This window comes from Leptonychotes weddellii, chromosome 1, assembly GCF_054177405.1.
Source record: "Leptonychotes weddellii isolate Sample4059 chromosome 1, ASM5417740v2, whole genome shotgun sequence".
Lineage (NCBI taxonomy): Eukaryota > Metazoa > Chordata > Mammalia > Carnivora > Phocidae > Leptonychotes > Leptonychotes weddellii.
The window spans coordinates 129,419,827-129,443,177 of record NC_138369.1 but is presented as its reverse complement, the minus strand read 5'-3'; the positions used below and the strand labels follow the sequence as shown (position 1 = coordinate 129,443,177).

The following is a 23,351-nucleotide window of genomic DNA, read 5'->3' as shown; positions in this document are numbered from 1 at the left end:
TACCCTTTCCATCACCAAGTGGTGAGTGCCGTAGGAAAGGAGAGAAAGAAAAGCCAACGAATGCTCTAACATGAAGTCACCTGGGTGTGAATTCTGGGGAGCACTCATGTGGGTCAGCCTACAAATTTATTGTTCCCATCAAATGAATCAGTTGACAGGAAAACAGTGATTTACTTGACAGGACATACACCAAATGTCTCTTTTGTAAAAACCATCCCATCACCAAAAGAAAGCAAATGTGAGGGTAGCACTTTTTAATCTGTGTTCCACACAATATTGCAGGATATTAATCAAGGTTTCAAGATTTAAAATTTTCTTGCTGCAATTAGATACATTTGAAAAACACTGACTTTTTTTTTTTTGAATTTAGACTAGTTCCTTTATTGCATAACTGCTTAGAAGATTTAATATGCTAACATACATCATGAATCTTCGTGACAGAGATAAAAGGTGCAATATTTCACAACATTATTTGACCACGGAAACCTTTTACATAAAACATCTCCCAGAAGTAGTGTCCACAAAGTTCATAGATCAGGATATCATGAGAAAGCAAGTGGCATCTTGTGAAGAAATCCATCCATATTAAGTTCACCTTATTGTGCATGTTTTGGCATCCTGTCCCTCCCCAGTTTCCCTGCTTCTTCGTGGCTTGGAATTCCTCCTGTGAGAATAATTCCCCTGGATGGCGATTTAGGTCAGATGTGCCCATAAAGCCCCTGCCCGTAAAGCCCCATAAAGAGTTGCACCTTCAGGCGCCTGGGTGGCTCAGTTGGTTGAGCGACTGCCTTCGGCTCAGGTCATGATCCTGGAGTCCCAGGATCGAGTCCTGCATCGGGCTCCCTGCTCAGCAGGGAGTCTGCTTCTTCCTCTGACCTTCCTCCTTCTCATGCTCTCTGTCTCTCATTCTCTCTCTCTCAAATAAATAAATAAAATCTTAAAAAAAAAAAAAAGAGTTGCACCTTCAAGACCCTAAGCATTAAAAAGATGTTGATGTTTCTCATATCTAATTCCAAATTTAAAAACACCAACCTGGGGGCACCTGCCTGGCTCATTGGTCTTGATCTCAGGGTCATGAGTTCAAGCCCCACACTGGGCATAGAACTTACTTTAAAATAAAATAATCACGGGCGCCTGGGTGGCTCAGTCATTAAGCATCGCCTTCAGCTCAGGTCATGATCCCAGGGTCCTGGGACCAAGCCCGACATCGGGCTCCCTGCTCCTCGGGAAGCCTGCTTCTCCCTCTCCCACTCCCCCTGCTTGTGTTCCCTCTCTTGCTGTGTCTCTGTCAAATAAATAAATAAAATCCTTAAAAAAAAAGGCAAAGAAAATATGACACTTATATATCTCTTGCTATTGAGGGGAAATTCTGTGATGACCTTCTGCAAGGTAAAGAGTAACAGATTTTTGGCCTTTCTAGTTGACAAAAGTCAGAGATACAAATCCTGAACAGGGTCAGGTAAATGAATGCAGCAGTCCAGGTGGGGACTGTAGTAAGTGGAGAACATATGGCCCATCTAAAGAGAGGACCACTACTTCACTCCAACAGACTATTGCAGGGAAGGCCCACTGAAGCTGAATCTCCTGGTTTTCTAAGAGAAGCCAGAGATATGGGCTTTAATGTGAAAACCCCTCAATTTTTAATTATTTGCCACTATATATAAAAAAAAATTTAATATGTGGGGACCAAAACAGAGCATGTTTGTGACCACATTCAACCTGTTCGGGTCACCAGTTTGGGATCTGTGGTGTAGAGTCTGTTCTAACTGCAAAAATCTGCAACTAAAGAAAAAGCTTCATATTTCTGAGAAGGATGGATGAAATCTAAGGATAAATCCAGGCAGTGTCCTTAAAATTGGACACTTTTTTTTTGAGAGAGAGAACAAGCAAGTGGGGACAGGGGGAGGGGCAGAGGAAGAGAGAGAGAATCTTAAGCAGGCTCCACGCCCAGCATGGAGCCTGATGCAGTGCTTGATCTCACGACCCTGAGATCATGACCTGAGTCAAATCAAGAGTCAGATGCTTAACTGACTGAGCCACCCAGGGGCCCCTATAGTTTGACACTTTTGGAAGAGGTTTTCATAAACAAAACATTCCACTCCTTTTCTCCCTACCATGTGAGGAGATGTGAAAATAGCAGGTCTACAAGTCCACTAGGACTGCTGTAACGGGGTACCATGGACTAGGTGGCCTGAGCAACAGAAATCCATTTTCTCACAATTCTGGAGGCTAGCAGTTTGAGATCAAAGTGTTGGCAGGGTTGGTTTCTTCTGAGGCCTCTCTCCTTGGATTGTGGATGGCCATCCCCTTTCTGTGTCTTCACGGACCTGTCCATATCCTAATTTTCTCTTTTTTTTTTTTTAAAGATTTATTTATTTATTTATTTGAGAGAGCGAGAATGAGAGAGAGAGAGAGAGTACATGAGAGGGGGGAGAGTCAGAGGGAGAAGCAGGCTCCCCGCTGAGCAGGGAGCCCGATGCGGGACTCGATCCCAGGACTCCAGGATCATGACCTGAGCCGAAGGCAGTGGCCTAACCAACTGAGCCACCCAGGTGCCCCCCTAATTTTCTCTTTTAATAAGGACACCATTTGTATTGGATTAGGCCCACTCATATAACCTATTCTAACTTAATTAGGGTCTTTTAAGACCCTATCTCCAAATACAGTCACATTCTGAGACATTCTGAGGTACTGGGGGGTTAGGAATTCAGCATATGAATTTTGGAGGGACACAATTCAACTGTAACAGCAGGTTCTCTCTCTTCATGTAGCCTTCCCTGGAGCTTCCCATTGCTCTCATTTAATGGAACGAGGTAAACTGGAAATAAGTATATATTAACTCCCATCTGTACCCAGCCTTGTGGGAAAATTCAAAGAAAAAGAGCTACAGAAATACAGTCTGTTCAAGCAGAAAAAGAGCTTGGAGATCAGAGTTATCCTCAGAGATCATTTTATACATGAGGAAATAAGACACATAGGGGTCCTGTGACGTGCCAGAAGGACAAGGCCACAGCCTCTTTGAACTGGAAGGGACCTGGGGCATCATCTATTCTATCATTCTCTGAGGGATGCCTTCCTCCCAAAATGTCCCTGCCAAATGGCCCAACTTCATTCCAGATTGGCATGTCAGAGCTCCTGATATTTCAAGACAGAAATCATTTCACCATCAATGTTTTTCTTTTAGATAAAAATCTTTGATTCTAGGTAAAATACTGAATTCCTTTGACCATTCCTTTTAAGACATGATTTCAAGTGCTTTTACTGTCCTGTATGTATCTTAATATTTGTTTTCTTACAGGGTGTGCCTAGAGGGACACCTGGGTGGCTCAGTCGTTAAGCGTCTGCCTTCGGCTCAGGTCATGGTCCCAGGGTTCTGGGATCGAGCCCCGCATCGGGCTTCCTGCTCCGTGGAGGGCCTGCTTCTCCCTCTCCCACTCCCCCTGCTTGTGTTCCCTCTCTCACTGTGTCTCTCTCTGTCAAATAAATGAATAAAATCTTTAAAAAAAAAAAAAACAGGGTGTGCCTAGAATCTGAGAAGTAAATTTGTAGATGTGGCCACACTAGTATAAAGTGGATCAGGTCAATCACCTCCCTTACTGTTGCCGTTATGCTTCTATAATTACAACCTTTAATCATCTTAGCACATCTCTCTGTTCTTGTACATTAACCTAGTCTTAAGTCCTTTACATATATGCTACAAGATGCCCATCTTCTCACCTAGTACCTGTGTACTTGGCTTTTTCCCCCTGTCAACTTTCATGTTGCCAGATTATCCCCGTTGCTCCAGCCTGTTGAGCTCTCTTTGGATTCTGATTCTGATATCCTCTCTACTCACTGTCTCCTCTGGCTTCGGGTCAGCTGCAGATTCATCAGGTCGTCACTGTTGTACTCATTCAAGTCATGGGCAAAATTTTGACCAGGACTGAGCCTGAGTAGAGTCTGTCCTCTGGATTCACATGGATCCAATCAATCAGAACTCTGGTGTGGCAGATCATATCCATTCTCATTGAGTTTGTATTTCTCCACCTATTTCAGAATGATGCTTTTAGAGATTTGGCTCAAGTCCCGTGGCTGTAGCCTTTCCCTACCTTAGGGCTGAGCAGCCTTAATTTTAAATACTCATCCAACAAGTCAGTGGCTGAGCTGAAACAGTATAGTCTCTGCTGTCCCAAATATCCCAAATATTTGGAGATATGAGAGACAGACAACTGGAACACTGTCAAGAGGACTGGGCTCTTCTCTTCTCCATCAGTTGAGAGAAAAAGGGATATGAGAAGGGAGGGCTTTAGAGTGACCTGTCCGTGAGAACACAGTTGCAGGTAGATTAAAATCTCTTTGGCTAAATCTGCTTTGAGCATGCCATTGTCCTTTCCCACGATTTTTCTGTTCTTCAAATTAAAGAAAATGATATCTTCTTAGAGCATCTGGCTGGCTCAGTAGGTAGAGCATGCAACTCATCTTGGGATTGCGGGTTTGAGCCCCATGTTGGGTATACTTTAAAATAAATCTTAAAAAAAAAAGATATCTTCCTTAAGTATGGGCTGGTAGTCATTTGAAACAGTCAAACATGGATCCCCCACTATGGTTTTAAGATATTTCTTAGTTATCTTCTGTTTTCTCAGGTAAGAGAATTTTTTAATTATGTGACTAACCAGGAGAACATACTAAATCTGCACATACTAACTTGCTAGATATGAAGCTTTGCAGACAGTTCTAGTCTAGTCCAATGCTCAAAAGCTTCTATGCCTGTCTTGAGTTCCATAGTCTGTGATGTCATAACTCTAATATCACAACTGACCTCCTGTCCTTATCCTTGTCTTTAAGAGTTGAACCAAGAAAACTGAGCTCAGCTTTAGGTGGGAGATATTGGGGTATATTCCTGCCTATGAAAGTATGGGAACCCTAAGATGAGTCTATAAGGAAGACATTGGGAATTCTTCATCTCTAGGGCTTAGGCAGAGAATTAACACCAATCCGTGAGAGATGGGGTTGGTACAAAACCTAAGGAAGGTGTGACCCCAAACAAATCTGACCTCAGACCTTATAAGGGTTTCAGTTTTTTTCTTTTAAGATTTATTTATTTATTTTAGAGAAAGAGAACACATGTGTGCTAGCCAGGGAGGGGCAGAGGAAGAGGAAGAGAATCCTCAAGCAGACTCCCTGCTGAGCGTGGAGACCAATGCAGGGCTCGACATGACGTTCTGGTCCCAGAACCCTGAAATCATGACCTGAGCTGAAATCAAGGGTCAGACACGTAACTGACTGAGCCACCTAGGCATCCCTAGGGTTTCAGTTTTTTTGATGATTAAAAGACCATTAGTAAGAGAGCTGCCACAGAGGGGGAAAAGGGGAGGGCCTTGTTGTAAGTCAACGATCTTCTAGGACCAAGGCTTACAGCCAACCACCAGTAGCAGTGGTGGTCATTTGGTGGGACACCATCTCCTGAATGCTGCCTGGAGCATCAGCTTCATGTGCTGCATTGCTCCAAAAGGCTTTTCCACTTGGCCCGACTTCTCCCCTTTATCACCAGATTCCTCTTTAGGTGCAAGCCTTCCTAGGAAAAATATATCACATTTCCATCCCTTGTGCCATCTCTTCCCAAGTGTATCCATAAGAGCTGTCTTAATCCATTTGGGCTGCTCTGATAAAATCACATAGACGGGGTGGCTTAAACAATACTGATTTCTCACAGTTCTGGGGCCTAGAAGTCCAAGGTCAAGGCACTGGCAGATTCAGTGTCCAGCGAGAGCCCGCATCCTGGTTCATAAACAACCATCTTCTTACTGTGTCGTCACTTGGCAGAAGGGGCGAGGGAGCTCTCTGGGGTCTCTTTTATCAGAACACTAACCCATGCATGAGGACTACGACCTCAGGACCTCATCACCTCCCAAAGGCCCTACGTCCTGATACCATCACATTGGGAATTAGGCTTTCAACATACGACTTTTGGGGGGACACAAACATTGAGTCCAGAGCAAGAGCTGTGAATGGTCCTTCCCCATCTCTGCCTGGATTCGGATAAACTAGTGTTATTCTTCGTAGTCCTGGGCTCAGTCATATTTCGGCTGATATTAATTGGGCCTAAAGTAATGTTAGAGTTATCTTATCATCTCATCCATCCTTTAATGCTCCAAAAATCGATTTAGCCATGCCAAGAAGATGGGCATCTAGTTTTTTTTGTTTTTGTTTTTTTTAAAGATTTTATTTATTTATTTGACAGAGAGAGACACAGCGAGAGAGGGAACACCAGCAGGAGGAGTGGGAGGGAGAAGCAGGCTTCCGCGGAGCAGGGAGCCCGATGCGGCACTCGATCCCGGGATCCCGGAATCATGACCTGAGCCGAAGGCAGACGCTTAGCGACTGAGCCACCTAGGTGCCCTGGGCATCTAGTTTTTTAAAAGACTATTTCGAGAAGTAATCTTTTTCATAAGCAATTTATTGAACACCTATACAAGCACAGTCATAGTTAATAATAAAAAAAATTAGGGGGCACCTGGGTGGCTCAGTCGTTAGGCGTCTGCCTTCGGCTCAGATCATGATCCCAGGGTCCTGGGACCAAGCCCCGCATCGGGCTCCCTGCTCCGTGGGAAGCCTGCTTCTCCCTCTCCCACTCCCCTTGCTTGTGTTTCCTCTCTCGCTGTGTCTCTCTCTGTCAAATAAATAAATAAAATCTTTAAAAAAAAAAAATTAGAAACAACCTAAATATCCATTAGGAGGATAATGTGTTGTTCCTGAAATAGTTTCTGTATTATTTAAATATCGGATAGTGAAAATGCTTTCATATTACTTGTTTCAAGTTATCACTATAGACTTCAAGTAGTCCCTTTCCTTTGCTCTTGTCTTTTATGATTGTTCTCACCACGTTCTCTCTGATTATCAAAAATGCAAACATGATCGTGGCACATTGGGAATTAAAGCTTTCTTGTAGTTTGTTCCTCATTATTTATTCATTAAGTGCCAAGCTCCTTGGCATGTGCGGTGGCCCTCATGATCTGTCCCTGCTCTCCTTCGCAGCCCCGGCTCCAGGGCCTGAATGCTGCCTGCCAGCCATGCGTGACTTCTATCAATCCCCTGAACCCGGCGGGTTCCCTCACAGCTACGGGGCTTTGCACGTACTCTGCTCTCTGTTTTCAGTACCTCCGCCCTTTTCTCAAAATCAAATTTGAGCATCGTCATCCCTCTTTACCCTCAGAAAAGTTAAGCCTGCTTGTTCCAATAGCCTCTCTGGGCTCTTAGGACGCTCTGCCCAAAGCTGTGTTCACACCTGTCTGCCCAAATAGAATGCATACTCTTGAGAGTGGAGAGGTGTATTCATCTCATATTTCCCACTGACAGGCCCTATCGGATGCTAAATATTGAACGGATGAATGAATAAAGTCGTGTATGAACAAGTGTACAATTCTTCTAATGCTTATATCTTTTAGTTCCTGAAGTTTATTTTAGGCTGTACTTGATCTTTTAAACCATATTCACATATATGAAAATGTTGGGCCAGGGGAAGAGGGGTCCCATGCCCAGTCTCAGGCTCGGACCCTCCTAAGGATGGCCCTGCTCACAATAACAAAGCCCATCTGTAGTCCTCAGTTCCACGAGATCTTCTGTGACATTTGGAACACGTCTGGGTACTTCAGCTGGGATATCCTATGTCTCTGGGAGATCAGAATCATCTCAGGATTTGAGCCCAATCTCAGTCACCCCATTCTTATTTAGTTTTCACCTCAGGCTGGTCTCTATTGTATAAACCTGTTGCCAAGATAATTTTGAAATACGAAAGTGTTCCAAGCATGATGAAAATTAGTTCCCCTAGAATGCCTTATCTGCATATGTGTGTAAATTTGCCTTAGGAATAATAGCTGATCGGGGGCGCCTGGGTGGCTCAGTTGGTTAAGCGACTGCCTTCGGTTCAGGTCATGATCCTGGAGTCCCTGGATCGAGTCCCGCATCGGGCTCCCTGCTCGGCAGGGAGCCTGCTTCTGCCTCTGACCCTCCCCCCTCTCATGTGCTCTCTCTCTCTCATTCTCTCTGTCTCAAATAAATAAATAAAAAATCTTTAAAAAAAAAAAAAGGAATAATAGCTGATCAGAACACCAGGCTGGCTCAGTAGGCTAAGCATCTGCCTTTAGCTCAGGTCATGATCTCAGGGTCCTGGGATCGAGCCCCACATTGGGCTCCTTGCTCAGCAGGGAGCCTGCTTCTCCCTTCCCCTGCTTGTGCTCTCTCTCTCAGACAAATAAATGAATAAAATCTTTTAAAAAAAAAGAAAAAGGGCGCCTGGGTGGCTCAGTTGGTTAAGCAACTGCCTTCGGCTCAGGTCATGATCCTGGAGTCCCGGGATCGAGTCCCACATCGGGCTCCCTGCTCAGCAGGGGGTCTGCTTCTCTCTCTGCCCTCTTCCCTCTCGTGCTCTCTGTCTCTCATTCTCTCTCTCTGAAATAAATAAATAAAATCTTAAAAAAAAGAAAAGAAAAGAAAAAAGAAACGGTATTCTACTATCTTAAAAAAAAAAAAAAAAGGAATAATAGCTGATGCTGACCAAAGCACTGATCTCTTGATGTCCTCCATGCTTCTAGTACAGTACCTAAAGTGCACTTATAATTGGTCCCCTACAGCCCCACTGGAAAGTAAGCCCCACAGGGCAGCTAGGTATCTTTGATATATAGAAAATATATATCTCATACATGAAAGTTATGGAGCGTAGCAGTATTTCTTGTCTTTCTATCCCAACTGCCCGAGAAACATATGACACAATAAATATATGTTGAATATATGAGTGATTCTTCTATGAATATATGATGACTCTTCTATGAATAAGAGGACTAGAAAGACCAGCATCTCCCAGATAAAATGTCCATCAGTTGTCAGACAGGTGGAGGTATCATTCTCGGGTCTCCCCTATTAAATCTATGAGAACCAAATTCTATTCTACTTTCTAGACTGATTCTCTTCCTTTCTACCTTTTGTGAGTTCAGTAGTGTGGCTCTTTCGTAGAGCTGTGTGGTGGAGATGACATGGTGCTGTTGAAAGACCACGACTAAAGTCGGACAATTCTGAGTCTGAATCCTTGCTCCACCATGAACAAACTACATACCATCTCTACAGATCAGTTCTCTAATCTATTACGAGTTATGAATACTTACCTGCTAGAGTTACAGGGAATGAAAAGAAAATAATAGCTGATGTCAATTAATTTCTCACATTAGGGGCACCTGGGTGGCTCAGTCGGTTAAGCGTCTGACTCCATCTCAGCTCAGGTCTTGATTTCAGGGTCGTGGGTTTGAGCCCTGTGTTGGGCTCCATGCCGGGTGTGGAGCCTGCTTACAAAAAAAAAAAAAACTCACATTATTTCTGGTAAAAAAAAATCTGGGAGTCTAAATATTTCTAGACAGAAATCATCTGAGCTCCTCTATTGATGGCATACTGGGAAGTTGATTAAAAGCTATATTTGTAAAGGGTCCCCATGAGCTGTAGGTTTCTGCTCCCCTCTTGAACTCATTTGCCTTATGAAAACTTTTTCCTTACTACCTTTTATTTTTTTTTAAGATTTTATTTATTTATTTGAGAGAGAGAATGAGAGAGAGAGAGCACATGAGAGGGGGGAGGGTCAGAGGGAGAAGCAGACTCCCCGCCAAGCAGGGAGCCCCATGTGGGACTCGATCCTGGGACTCCAGGATCATGACCTGAGCCGAAGGCAGTCGCTCAACCAACTGAGCCACCCAGGCGCCCCACTACCTTTTATTTTTTAAAAACATTTTTAACTTTAAGTACTCTCTACACCCAACGTGAGACTCAAACTCGCAAGCTGAGATGAAATCGCATTCTCTACTGACTGAGCCAGCCAGCCAGCCACTCCTCATTACCTTTTGGTTGCACCTTTCCTTGCTGGTTTTATATTGCTTTTTACTCCTCGTGGCAGCTGATTCCTACACACGGCATCCCTGGAATCTTATCTTTCATGTATTCTTGTTGAGTCACTTTGGTTTTCTCCCTGGATTGAATCCTAGAGACAAATCAATAGGTAACTATGGCTCTCTCCCAAACAGTAAAAGAAAACGAAAACAAAAACAAACCAAAAGACAAAGAAAGAAAGGCAAAAAGAAAAAGAAAAGGGAATCCTCTTTGGGGTAATATCTCACAGTTTATAGTAATGCCATGTTTTTATATTCTTTTCAGAAGTACGCACCATAGTTCAAGCCGTTCCATTTGGTTCTATACAAGCAGTCCCCACTGTTAGAGTAGGCTCTGTATAACAAAGTGTGTTTATAAAGCCAGTTGTGTAAAACTCACAATGCCAGTGCGCAGAGAAATGAGGTTACGTTGGGTCATCAGGTTCTCAGGGCAGTCCCCAAAAGTCTATCTAATCCCGAATGCGGACAATCTGGCACACTAGATGTGCTCACTTAACTCAAGAACTCTGTACAGCCTTGGGCGCTTGGGTGGCTCAGTTGGTTGAGCGACTGCCTTCGGCTCAGGTCATGATCCTGGAGTCTTGGGATCGAGTCCCGCATCTGGCTCCCTGCTCGGCAGGGAGCCTGCTTCTCCCTCTGACCCTCCTCCCTGTCATGCTCTCTCTCTCTCATTCTCTCTGTCTCAAATAAATAAATAAAAAATCTTTAAAAAAAAAAAAAGGAATAATAGCTGATCGGAATGCCAGGGTGGCTCAGTAGGCTAAGCATCTGCCTTTAGCTCAGGTCATGATCTCAGGGTCCTGGGATCGAGTCCCACATTGGGCTCCCGGCTCAGCGGGAAGCCTGCTTCTCCCTCTGACCCTCTCCTCTCTCATGCTGTTTCTCTCTTGCTCGCTCTCCAATAAATAAATAAATAAAATCTTTAAAAAAAAAAAAAGAACTCTGTACAGCCTTGATTCTGCAAGCGAGGGAGAGAGAGCACTCTGTGTTCCAATTCTGGGTACTGGGGACCCTCCTCTACTCCCTACTTGGCTGGGCCTGCAGATAGGGGTGGGTCTGTGCCAGGGAGGGGGTTGGGAGAAGGGCAGACAATCCTGGACACCGGTGCCAGAAATCTGATTCTCTGCCTCAGGACATCTCTCCAGTCCCTTCGCTTGTAATTCCGAATTGGGATATTAGAAATAGTAATGATGTTTTTACAGTGCTTTATAGCTTATAAATGACATATTTTCATCCCTAATATCTCACTGTCTCTTTGGCTCTTAAAACAATCCTCTTGAGTTAGTTATTGTCATAATTTTTACTTAACAGACAGGAAAACTGAGGTTCAGCAATGAAATGGTTTTTCTTTTTTTTTTTTTAAAGATTTATTTATTTATTTGAGAGAGCGAGAAAGTACACGAGAGGGGGGAGGGTTAGAGGGAGAAGCAGGCTCCTCGCCGAGCAGGGAGCCCGATGCGGGACTCGATCCAGGGACTCCAGGATCATGACCTGAGCCGAAGGCAGTCACTCAACCAACTGAGCCACCCAGGCGCCCTGAAATGGTTTTTCTAAGTCCAATTGTGGGGGGAGGATGTGAAAAGAAGTTCAATTGGCACCCCAGCATGGTTGCTTCTAACTAGGTCTCCTCCCACACCCAGCTGGCTATATTTTCTTTATTTACGAAACATTTAAATTGTGTTTACTAGGTGCCAGGCACTGTGCTAAGAGTTCTACAAATTTTAGCCCACTTACAATGGCTCAGTCTTAAGTTACAATTTACTTTCTTTTAACCTGTGTCTCAATCACTATGCAATCATCTTGGCAATGGATGGTGACTTTATTTATTTATTTAAAAGATTTTATTTATTTATTTGACAGAGAGAGACACAGCGAGAGAGGGAACACAAGCAGGGGGAGTGGGAGAGGGAGAAGCAGGCTTCCTGTGGAGCAGGGAGCCCGATGTGGGGCTGGATCCCAGGACCCTGGGATCATGACCTGAGCCGAAGGCAGACGCTTAACGACTGAGCCACCCAGGCGTCCCTGGATGGTGACTTTAGCAACATTCCCTCGTGGTACATTTTTTATTCAGAGGAGTTTGGGCTACTTAGTCAGGTGATCTCTGACTCTCATATTTCCATTATCAGATGAGTCACTTTTCAAGAGCCATATTCTTGGCCAAATAGTTTGAATATGACGTGAGATTTTATACGCTCAAATCCAGCAGGTCTTTCCACCACAGCTTTTCTTATTTTAAGACAAAATAAACTGTCTCTAGCCAGAGCTAAAGTGTCAGCCAATGGAATATGTCTCTTAATCAACTCTCTATTAAATATGTCATCTAAGTCTGGCAGTTTTGTGCTTGTTAGCTCCTAGGCAGCATTTGACCAGCCTAAGAGGAGAGTAGCTTGGCAGTTACTAGAATGGGTTCTGAAAAATAGACCTCTGGCTTTGAATTCTGGCTCTCCCTCTTTCTATTTTATGATCTTGGGCAAGTTGCTTGCCCTGTCTGTGCCTCAGTTTTTCTCATTTTTAAAATGGGGAAAATGGGGCACCTGGCTGACTCATTCAGAAGAGTGTGCAACTCCTGACCTCAGGGTCGTGAGTTCAAGCCCCATGTGGGGTGTAGAGATTACTTCAATATAAACAAACATGGGGCGCCTGGGTGGCTCAGTCGTTAAGCGTCTACCTTTTGCTCAGGTCATGATCTCGGGGTCCTGGGATCAAGTCCTTTGTTGGGCCCCTGCTCAGCGGGAAGCCTGCTTCTCCCTCTGCCTGCCGCTCCCCCGGCTTGTGCTCGCTCTCTCTCTCTCTCTGACAAATAAATAAATAAATAAATAAATAAATAAAATCTTTTTAAAAAGCGCACAAAAAAACACTTCATACTCTAAAATGGGAATAGTAATAGTACCAGCCTGGCAGTGTCATTGTGAAGATTGTCCCATTCTACAGATGAGGAAATGGAAGCTCAAGAGTACAAGCAATACAAGGGATTTTCCCAAGACAACACAATTAGTCCGTGCTGAAGCTGAAGTTTGAATTCAGAGCTGCCTGTTTCCAAAGCCCCTACACTACCAACTGCAAGGATAGGTTCGGCTCTTGGCCAGCTGATCCATCAGATGTGCTGTGTTGAGAACAATTTGTAACTGCATTGGCGCTCGGCACAGCCACTGATACACCTGGACATCAATTAAGAAGAGGACCCCAGGGGCGCCTGGGTGGCTCAGTCAGTTAAGCGTCTGCCTTCGGTTCAGGTCATGATCTCGGGGTCCTGGGATCGAGCCCCGCATTGGGCTCCCTGCTCGGCGGGGAGCCTGCTTCTCCCTCTCCCCCTGCTCATGAGCTCTCTCTCTCTCACTCACTCACTCTTTCTCTCAAATAAATAAATAAAATCTTTAAAAATTTAAAAAAAAAGAAGAGGACCCCAGCTGGGAGCCCCTCTAGGGCAGGCACCATGTCTTATTGATACCTGTCTCCCCAGCTCTCAGCACAGCACCTGGCCCGAAGCAGGCAGGAACTACACTGAATGGAGGTTGTACAGAGACTTGCCCCCAAGGATTGGTCCTCTATGCTCTGGGTTTGGGCAGTTTCCTTTGGTTTGCCTTAAAAAGGCAAATGTCTAGTCCTTAAATGAGATGTGGGGAGGCTCACATGCTCAGATTTTAACACCTTTTATGGCTTCCATTCTCATTTCAAGGGCAAATTTAGTGTAAGAAGGATACGAATATGGTATGTAGATTATAGTTTACTTGAGTCATTACAGTGAAACAATAGTCAGTTTACCCCACCTACCCTCTTTCTCTCCGCTGTGCCTACTCACTCTTCCTCTGTTGCCAATTACCAAGGCAAATGGATATTACCTTAAGGGTGAGAAGTAAAAAGGATTGATGGGTGAGAGTTTAGAAATAACATCCTCTCCTTGAAACACAATCAGTCTGGGACCATTGATTCTGTTTCATTTTTCCTTCCTGATTTATTTATTTAATAAATTCTTTTTTCTTTTATTTTTTCAGTAGGCTCCACACCCAACATGGGGCTCAAACTCACAACCCTGAGATCAAGAGTCACCTGCTCTACTGACTGAGCCAGCCAGGTGCCCCCTCTTTCCTGATTTAGAGAGTGATGCAAGTCTGGAGCGTTTATTATTTCGTGAGAGTCTAGGTAAAAAAAAGCATGTGACTTTCATATGTACATTCCTCTCACCTACTTAGGTGCAGCCCAGGAAGAGTGCACTCTGGGAGACCTTGCCCTTCAGAGGGTTGCTTCTTTGGACTGAAATCCCATCTAGTGTGCATCCCCAGAATGAGGCATGTCGCTATCATCTTCTTCCTTAAATCAAAAATGGTATTTAGATCCTGTAGCATGAGGAGACTGGCTTAATTGTTTTTGATGATGAAAGCAGGGGGCTGCGACAGATAACTTCTTAAACCCTTTTTTAGCTCTGAAAACAATTACTGATCATGTCCTATTGGCCATGTGCTATGCTAAATGCTTTTACATACATTATCTCATTTAGCTCTCTTTTTTTTTTTTTAAAGATTTTATTTATTTATTTGAGACAGAGAGAATGAGAGACAGAGAGCATGAGAAGGAGGAGGGTCAGAGGGAGAAGCAGACTCCCTGCCGAGCAGGGAGCCCGATGCGGGACTCGATCCTGGGACTCCAGGATCATGACCTGAGCCGAAGGCAGTCGCTTAACCAACTGAGCCACCCAGGCGCCCCTCATTTAGCTCTCTTAACAGTCTTACGGAGGAGGTATCATTACCCTCTTGTGCAGATAAAGCAATCTTAAGACTCTAGAAGATTAAGTGATTTGCCAAGGCTGCATAGCTCCCAAGTGGTTAAACCGCATCTATTCAATAAATTGTTCAGTTATTAAGCGTCTGCCTTCAGCTCAGGTCATGATCCCAGGGTCCTGAGATTGAGCCCCATGTTGGGCTCCCTGCTCAGCAGGGAGTCTGCTTCTCCCTTTTCCTCTGCCCCTGCGCTCTCTCTCTCATAAATAAAATCATTAACAAAAGATAAATCAGGTGGTCTACTCAGAGGGACGAAGGCCTGTTGCTGCAACCTGGAAAATCATTTCGCCTCTAATAGGCTCCTGGGCCATCTCCTGATGGACGAAGTATCTAACTAGATAAGCAGCTGAGAGCTAGGAACAGGGATTACAGTCAGTGTGTAATAGTGGGTGATCCTTCTGAAGCCCACACCCCCACTGAATGCAGCAGTTAACTTCAACTTCCTGAGTCCTCCTCGCTTTTCCCTTTCTGGCTTTCTCCCTGTCTCCAGCTTCCTACAAGCTATCTATGCATCTCTGCCCTTTTCCTGTGTTTGTCTTTGCTGTTCCCTCTTTGAGTTTGCATGAGATGCTTGTCAACACTGAAATGAACGGAATGTATGAGTCCTGACCTCCAGAACGGTGTTTCCTAACTGAACTATAGTGCCATCGAATCAACTATTTAAGTCCACTGCTGGGGACCCTGGATTAAGAGAGGATGAAATGAAAGCTCCTAAGTGGGAAAGCAGCTAGATCAGGGTTTCTTTTTTTTAAAGATTTTATTTATTTTTTTAGAGAGCGAGCGAGCAAGAAACAGCATGAGAGGGGAGAGGGTCAGAGGGAGAAGCAGGCTCCCTGCCGAGCCGGGAGCCCGATATGGGACTCGATCCCAGGACCCTGGGATCATGACCTGAGCTGAAGGCAGACGCTTAACCATCTGAGCCACCCAGGCGCCCTAGATCAGGGTTTCTTAAAGTGTGGTCTCTGGACCACCTACACTGGAAGTGTTTATGATAAGTAGAGATTCAAGGATCCCAACCCAGCCCTATTGATTCCAAATGTCTTGGGATGTAGTCAAGAGTTTTGTATTTTTTTTAAACATTTTATTTATTTATTTTGATGGAGAGAGAGAGAGACAGCAAGAGAGTGAACACAAGCAGGAGGAGTGGGAGAGGGATAAGCAGGCCTCCCGCTGAGCAGGGAGCCTGATGCGGGGCTCGATCCCAGGACCCTGGGATCATGACCTGAGCCAAAGGCAGCCGCCTAACGACTGAGCCACCTAGGCGCCCCAAGAGTTTGGTATTTTTAACAAGCCCCCTGGGAGATCTTTGAGCAATACAGTAAGAATAATTGCCTAGACTAGGAATCACAAAATGGCAGCAGTAAGTCAAATTCACCTGCAGATATATTTTGTTTAGGCCTTAGAGTATTTTATTTATTTATTTATTGAGGTTTTATTTATTTATTGAGGTTTTATTAATTTATTTGAGATAGAGTGAGAGAGCACAAGCAGGGGGAGTGGCAGAGGGAGAGGGAGAATCAAACTCCCCGCTGAGCAGAGAGACCAACGTAGGGCTCAATCCCAGGCCTCTGAGATCGTGACCTGAGCTACCTAGGTACCCTGGCCTTAGAGTGTTTTAAAAATCAGAATGGGGCGCCTGGGTGGCTCAGTTGGTTAAGCGACTGCCTTCGGCTCAGGTCATGATCCTGGAGTCCTGGGATCGAGTCCCACATCAGGCTCCCTGCTCAGCAGGGAGTCTGCTTCTCCCTCTGGCCCTCCTCCCTCTCATGCTCTCTGTCTCTCATTCTCTCTCTCGCAAATAAATAAAAAAATCTTAAGAAAAAAAAAAATCAGAATGTTTTCCTTAAAAATCTAGTTTTCTGACCTCTCGAAAAAATTCTTAAGGAGGCAACCTTGAGCCAATATTCAGACAACAATCAGCTAAAGCCATGGTCGGGACCATCCCATTTCACCCAGCATACTCTCAGTCCCCAGAGCCACCAGAGTCTTCCATGCTGTCATGTCCTTACCTTTTGACTTGGGCTCCTCTAGGACAGATACCAGGTTTTGTCATCCACAAATCCTCAGTTCCTCCTAAAACCAAATTTATAGAAGAGAATGAATAAATGCGTGCTGAATGAATGAATGGGGACAAGCTTGATGATGTTTCTCATGGCTTGGATAACCTAACCGCAAATTTTAAAAAAGTCTGTTCCTGGGCATAGGAGACATGGTGGTTCATCCTGGTTCTGCTGCTGATACGTTTCGCTATTATCACCCCACTACTCAGAGTCTAAGTTACCTTAACTACAAAAAAAAGTTATGAGGATGGATTGTCTAAATTCTTGCATCTCGAACAGTGTGGCTTCTTTGGCTGCGTCTGGGCATTATGGTTCCATTCTTAAATTGTATGTGGAGAAGAGGCTATTGTGAAACTCAGTCCCAACCAGTCTCTCTCTCTGAAGCCCCATACCTCAAAATGCCATCTGTTGACATGGCGGTTTGGAATCTTAGTTGACCTGAGGAGGTGGCTGACCCTCACATGGTCGCAGAATGGCAGGTATTTATGGAGGCAGACTGGGCCAACTCACAGGTGAAGTTCAAACACCTCAGCCTAGTGCAGAAGGCTCGTCAGCCTCAGATCCCTGCTGATTAACCCTGTGACTCTCCCCTTCCCACCAACAATACTCAATCTCAAAAACAAAACCAAAAAACCCAAAAAACAACCCAATTTCCTATGCCAACCCCAAGCACCATGTTGTTTTCCCCTTCTCTGCCCTTGTACATGCTGTTCTCTCTTCCTCAGCCCGTTCTGCCGTCTAGTAAATCCCTACTGGGCCTTAACGCCCAATGAAAGGGATCCCTCTGGCAAGTGATCCTAGCCACTGTCCCCGACCCTTCTGGAAGACCTAACTTTTCACTCTGTCCCTCCTCTTCACTTTACCTTTGCCTTGTACATGTTCCTGCCATTGCATCTACCACAGGGCTCATTCCCTTATGTGCTTGTTCCCCTACTAAACTGTGATGTCCTTGAAGGCAAGAATCTAGGACACCTCACAGAAGCACAACCATTGCATGTTGAATGAAGGCTGACCAGCCCTAAACCCCAGATATGCTGAGATGAGTCACAGAAGAGCTGACCATTAACCCTTGCACTGCCCATGTTCCTCCTTTCCCACCACACACACTTCTGTATTTTGAGATGCAGAGCTCATTGCTGATATTTAGAATGACAGATGATGTTTGCCAGCAGCTGAGTATCCTGGGTCTCAACATCAGTGCTACATAACATGGGTTGTAGGGATTATGTGTAGGTGATTTTTTGTGCGTAGCACTTAACAATAACAGCATGGTGTAGGGCAGTATTTCCTAAGCTGTTATGAAGAATCCTTTAATCTTCTTTTGGAGAATGTAAATAGACATTGTATTAAAAAAGTAATCTGGTCAAAAACATTTGGCAATGTCTGAAAACTATATTCCCCTCTAAGAAAGAAATGTTACATATGAGCATATTAAAGACTCAAAAGTTGTGATATGACCAGACTAGAAGTCTGGTGATAAAGAACATGGTTCAATTTGTTTCACTCAGCACTTCCAAAGCATGGTGTTGAGGAAGGAACACTGAATTAGAAGTGAGAAGGCCTGAGTTCTCATTTCCCCTCTTTCACTAAAGCAAATGTGTGTTCTCAAACCAGACACTTCCCCTTTTGCATTCTTCATTTGTAAATTCTTCATTTGTAAATTGAAAGAATTAAAAATGAAAATCTAAATGACATGGCTGGATTAGATTATTTCTAACAGCCTTTCTAATCCCCACTTTCTATCCTGCTCCAAGGGATGAACAGCTCTGGCTTTGAAGCCTTTGCTGGGGCTAAAAACCTCACAAAATGGGTATTTAGCAACCCACCCCAGGAACAGCTGGGCAGGAGCTTGGCCGTTCTCTTGACTTGGCTGTTTCTGTCAGATGGCTAGATCTGAAGGGGAATTATCTGGCAATTCCGAGCTGATGTGCCAACTCCGGGATGACTTTTAACACTGTAAGAATCAGTCACCCACTTTTCCTCTCCTCCTTTGCAAGGCATTCACCATTGCAAAATCATTGCTCAGAATGTCCAAAAAACAATATTTGACATAAAGTGAAACTCTGAATTAAGGAAGAGCTTTGAGGGAGGAGAGATTTGATAGCAATCATCAGTCAGGACTATGAAAATGTCAAGTACCCGCAGGGAGACCAGATACCCAAGAACGTAGTAAGGGGAGTAAGGCCCCAAGTTCTCCTGGTTTTGAGAGAAAATACAGCCAGGCCCATTCCCTTTAAAGTGCATCTGTGGAAAAGAAAGTACATCTGGCTCAAGTCGGAATTTGGTATCATGGAGTTCATGTGGACAGGGGTCAGCCCATTTCTGCTGATGGAGGCCCGATTAGCATGATGCCACATTCAGAGCAGAAAGCCCACACTTTCTGGGCCAAAGGACAGCCCCCAAATGGCCACTGTTGAAGGCCCATATTACACATATGCAGAGTGGTGTTTCCCTCTGAATAGCATCTCAGCAAAGTCAGAAATACCATTACTCAGCATAATCTGTAGCCGAGATTTGCTTCGTGTGTAAGGTCCACCCCGTCCAGGATCCTTCCTTCTTTCTTTTCCTCTGTCCTGAAACATTACAGAAAGTTCCTACTGTTTTTTTTTTTTTTTTAAAGATTTTATTTATTTATTTGAGAGAGAGAGAGAGAGTGAGAGAGAAAGCAGGGTGAGCGGGACAGGGAGAAGCAGGCTCTCTGCTCAGCAGGGAGCTAAATGGGGAGGGCTCAATCTCAGTTTTTTGTAAGTGGGCTCCATGCCCAGTGTGGAACTCAAAAGTGGGGCTTAAACTAACAACCCTGAGATCAAGACCAGAGCTGAGATGTAGAGTCAGACGCTGAACCTGATACTAGCTGGGGACAAAGCACAAGCTGACACCCTGCAACCTCCCCCTCCCCCACACTCCTGGGTGAGACATCTGTGACATTCTTCCAGGAAACTTCCAACTATCTTAATGTTAATGCTTTGCTAGAGCGAAAAACAACCTTGGTTTGGTAATAGCAAGGCCTCCAGTATCCTGAGGGTCTCCTTTAGCGTGTGAAAATCTTTTTGACACCTCCCTTTTTCTTTACCTCCCCGACCCCATAATATATAATCAGTTGCTCCTCACAACCCCAGTGCAGCTCTTTCTGCCCATGGGTCCTGTCCCTGTGAGGAAGGATAGTTGAAAGCCAGGCAGGCAGGGACGAGTCATCCCCCACCCTAAGAGGAAACCATCCTTAAAAGGATTTTACACCACCCTGGAAGAAGGCTGCCACCCTCTCCCACGTGATAGATAGATGGCAAAAACCTGATTGGATGACAGGCGCATGAAGGGTTAATCAGATTGAAACAGCCCACCAACAAGCCCATAAAAACCCTTAAGACTTACAAGACTCAGAAACTCCAATGGCAACCCTCTTGGGTCGTCTTCCTTCTCCATAGCTTTGTACTATCAATTTTGCTATCTCTCAGTGAACCTCCCGAACCTGCTGAGAACCTTGCTTTCCTGCCCACCAGTCTGTCTGGTGGATCTCTTCATTCTTCAAAGCAGCATGACCAAGAACTGTGGGGACCGCTGGAGAAAAAATCTGTGGCACCATGCTTTAATAAAACCACCATTTTGGGACGCCTGGGTGGCTCAGTTAGGCGGGTGGCTCAGTCAGTTAGGCAGCTGCCTTCTGCTCAGGTCGTGATCCCAGGGTCTTGGGATTGAGTCTCACATGGGGCTCCCTGCTCAGCGGGGAGACTGCTTATCCCTCTGCCTGCCGCTCCCCCAGCTTGTGCTCTCTCTGTTAAATAAATACATAAATAAATACATAAAATCTTTAAATAGGGGAAAAGAAAACCATCACCCACCATTTTGCACCAAAGGAGTCTCGAGTCTCAAGAATTCTTTCTTGGCCGTGGGCTCCGGACCTCACCGCACCATACCTCACCTGCATTTTACCTACATCAAACTGACTGAGCCCCCCAGGCGCCCCTCAGAGCGTTCCTATTGTTAAAATGACAGAACTAAATATAGTAATGAGCTTGTCCTTTCTTCAAGGGAAGGCAGTCCGTGGATTGGGGGGTACAGGGCCTCAAAGCACTGATGCACTCTTGCCAAGGGATTTCGGGCAAGAGCGAATTGTACAGGGTGTTAAAAGAGGCACCGAGGAAATAGGCTAGGAGGAGTTTGGGAATTTCTTTATAAGGCCAGCAGGTCCTATTCTCTAGTGTAAGATAAACTAGCTAAAGCTGAATTGGAAGATTGTGATTGGGATTAGGATTTTAAGCAGTGAAGTGTTTCCCTGATTGAAGGTTGACTCAGGTGTGCTGGGCCACAGGGCCAGCCTCCATTTTGTGGATCCCAATAGGTGAATTGACTTTATCACTGTATTTCAGGACTTGCTCTGGGCATCACGGTAATGTCATGGAGCCGGAGTGGGTGTCTGGGGTACTTTTAATAGCAGTTGGGTTCAGAAGTTAGTGTCTATGGACTCTGAGAAACAAACTGAGGGTTCTAGAGGGTAGGGGGTGGGGGGATGGGTTAGCCCGGTGATGGGCATTAAGGAGGGCACGTACTGCATGGAGCACTGGGTGTTATACGAAAACAATGAATCGTGGATCGCCACATCAAAAACTGGTGATGTATGGTGACTAACATAATAAAAAAAATTTTTTTTAAATAAATAAAGCTTGTCAAATAAAAAAAAAAGCTAGTGTTAAGTTAGTGTTTAGAGCAAAAATCAAGTAATAGCAGAATTATCTTTGAAAATATTTTAAATCATCCCCCTGGATAGTGAAATGGTCCCATTCTCAGAAGCACAGGACAGTTGAGAGACCTGGTTTTTACCTGAGGGATTATGTCATTCACCCTACATTTCTCCAGGCTATTGATTGACTCAGTGTGTGGAATGGTACTATTTAAATTGCTATTTCATGCTCAGAGTCTTGTTTTGTTCTGTTTTGGCTAAAACTGGATTTGTATGAGTTAAGTATGTATATGACACCATTCGGTGAAATACATGGAAAAAGTATCTACATTCATTCTACTGACAGAGGTTACCCCCTGGGTGAGGACTGGGATCGGAGGTGCTAAAACCAAAAGGGTCAAAGAGGCCTTCAGTCTCCTCTGGGATGTTTTTATTGTTATTTAACAAGGAAAATGTATTCGTATTTTTCTTCTGTAACAGGAAAAGATCCCTGACAAGTCACTCACACGCGGTCAGGGAAAGACAAGCATGAAAAGAAAAAAAATGGTAAGACACTGATAGCAGCGTGCTGTGGGAGGCCTCAGGGTGGGGGGTAATGAATGCTTCCCTGCTACTTAATCTCACCCCTGTCCTTTTGTTCCGTGCTCAGGGAGCGGTGGTTGGATGAAGCTTTGCTTATTCTGCTTCAAGGTGACCTAGATAAGGCTTGGGCAGTTTGGCTTGTCTTGCCAGGTCCCTCCCTTGCCCCAGGGAAGGGCAGTTCTTTTAGTATATAGGTAGGTGAGGCACACTGACACCAGGAGGAGGCACCTGCGTGAGTTTCCAATCTGCTATTTCTTTTTCTTTTTTTTTTTTTTTAGGTTTATTTACTTGAGAGAGAGAGTGTGCTCGCACAAGAGGGGGGAGGGTCAGAGGGAGAGGGAGAATCTCAAGCAGACTCCCGCCATTAGCACAGAGCTCCATGTGGGGCTTGATCTCATAACTCCGAGATCATGATCTGAGCCGAAATCAAGAGTCAGGCGCCCAACCGAATGAGACACCCAGGTGCCCCCAAATCTGCTATTTATTTTGCCATCACAGGGATGTTGCTAAGGGTGAGAGGGGCCTTTGGGTATATACCCAACACTGGGTTGGTGGCCCCCCAGTCTAAGGCCCTGTCCATCTAACTACCTTTCATGTTCTTACTGACCACCTCAGAAGGTGGTTATGGATCAACTGAGAGTGGAACCCTGAATCCACAGCAACAGAACCACAGAAAGCCTACTGGGTGAATATTCAGATCATTTTCCTGACACAGGCTGTACTGTGAATTCGGTCTCAGGCCTAGTGGGAAAACTCTACAACTTTTTTTCCCTAGCAATGAGGAACTTCTCAGTTGAAGGTTGCGCTTGGTATAGTAAAAATTGCAGGCTCTGGACTGAGATGGAACGCATCGCATTTTACCTGTAAGATACTGGACAAGTTACTTGTCCTCTCCGAACCCCAGCTCTTTATCTGTCGAATGGGGAAAAATACTACCCATGTCATTGGATGACTATGAGGAATGAAGAGAAGCCAGATGCCTGGCGTAAAGCAGGTACTCATCGTTCATTAGTCCCTCCCATTCTCTGGGTCTTTCCTAGCAGGGTCCTGGCCACCAGAACATCTGGTAGGACCCACCTGGTTTGGTGAGTTAGCCTAGTGGGAACACGAAAACCCACAAGTCATTTGGAACATTAATGTCCACATCCATTGAGAGAATCTTCACTCAGAAGTGCCTCTTTTCAGGCTAAGTTGGGCCTATGGGAAAAGAAGAAGGAGGAGAGAAAGAAAGAAAGAAACCCTAAGGACATCGTTTTTACTGCCCTTTTTTCTTTTTCTTATACATGAAGAGAAATTAAGATTAGCTGGCCATGGCTATGGACATCCTGTACTCATCTTTTCTTTGGATACA

General features: G+C 44.8%; 1 long non-coding RNA gene across 1 annotated transcript; it reads right to left on the bottom strand.

Moving 5' to 3' along the window:
* Positions 1–1,884: 1,884 nt before the first annotated feature.
* Positions 1,885–10,483, bottom strand: LOC145723764 (uncharacterized). Its single transcript, XR_014149011.1, has 3 exons — positions 10,181–10,483; positions 9,858–9,997; positions 1,885–4,507 (listed from the first exon to the last, which is right to left on the bottom strand). It is a non-coding gene; the product is annotated as an uncharacterized LOC145723764 (long non-coding RNA).
* Between the last annotated feature and the right edge of the window lie 12,868 nt (positions 10,484–23,351).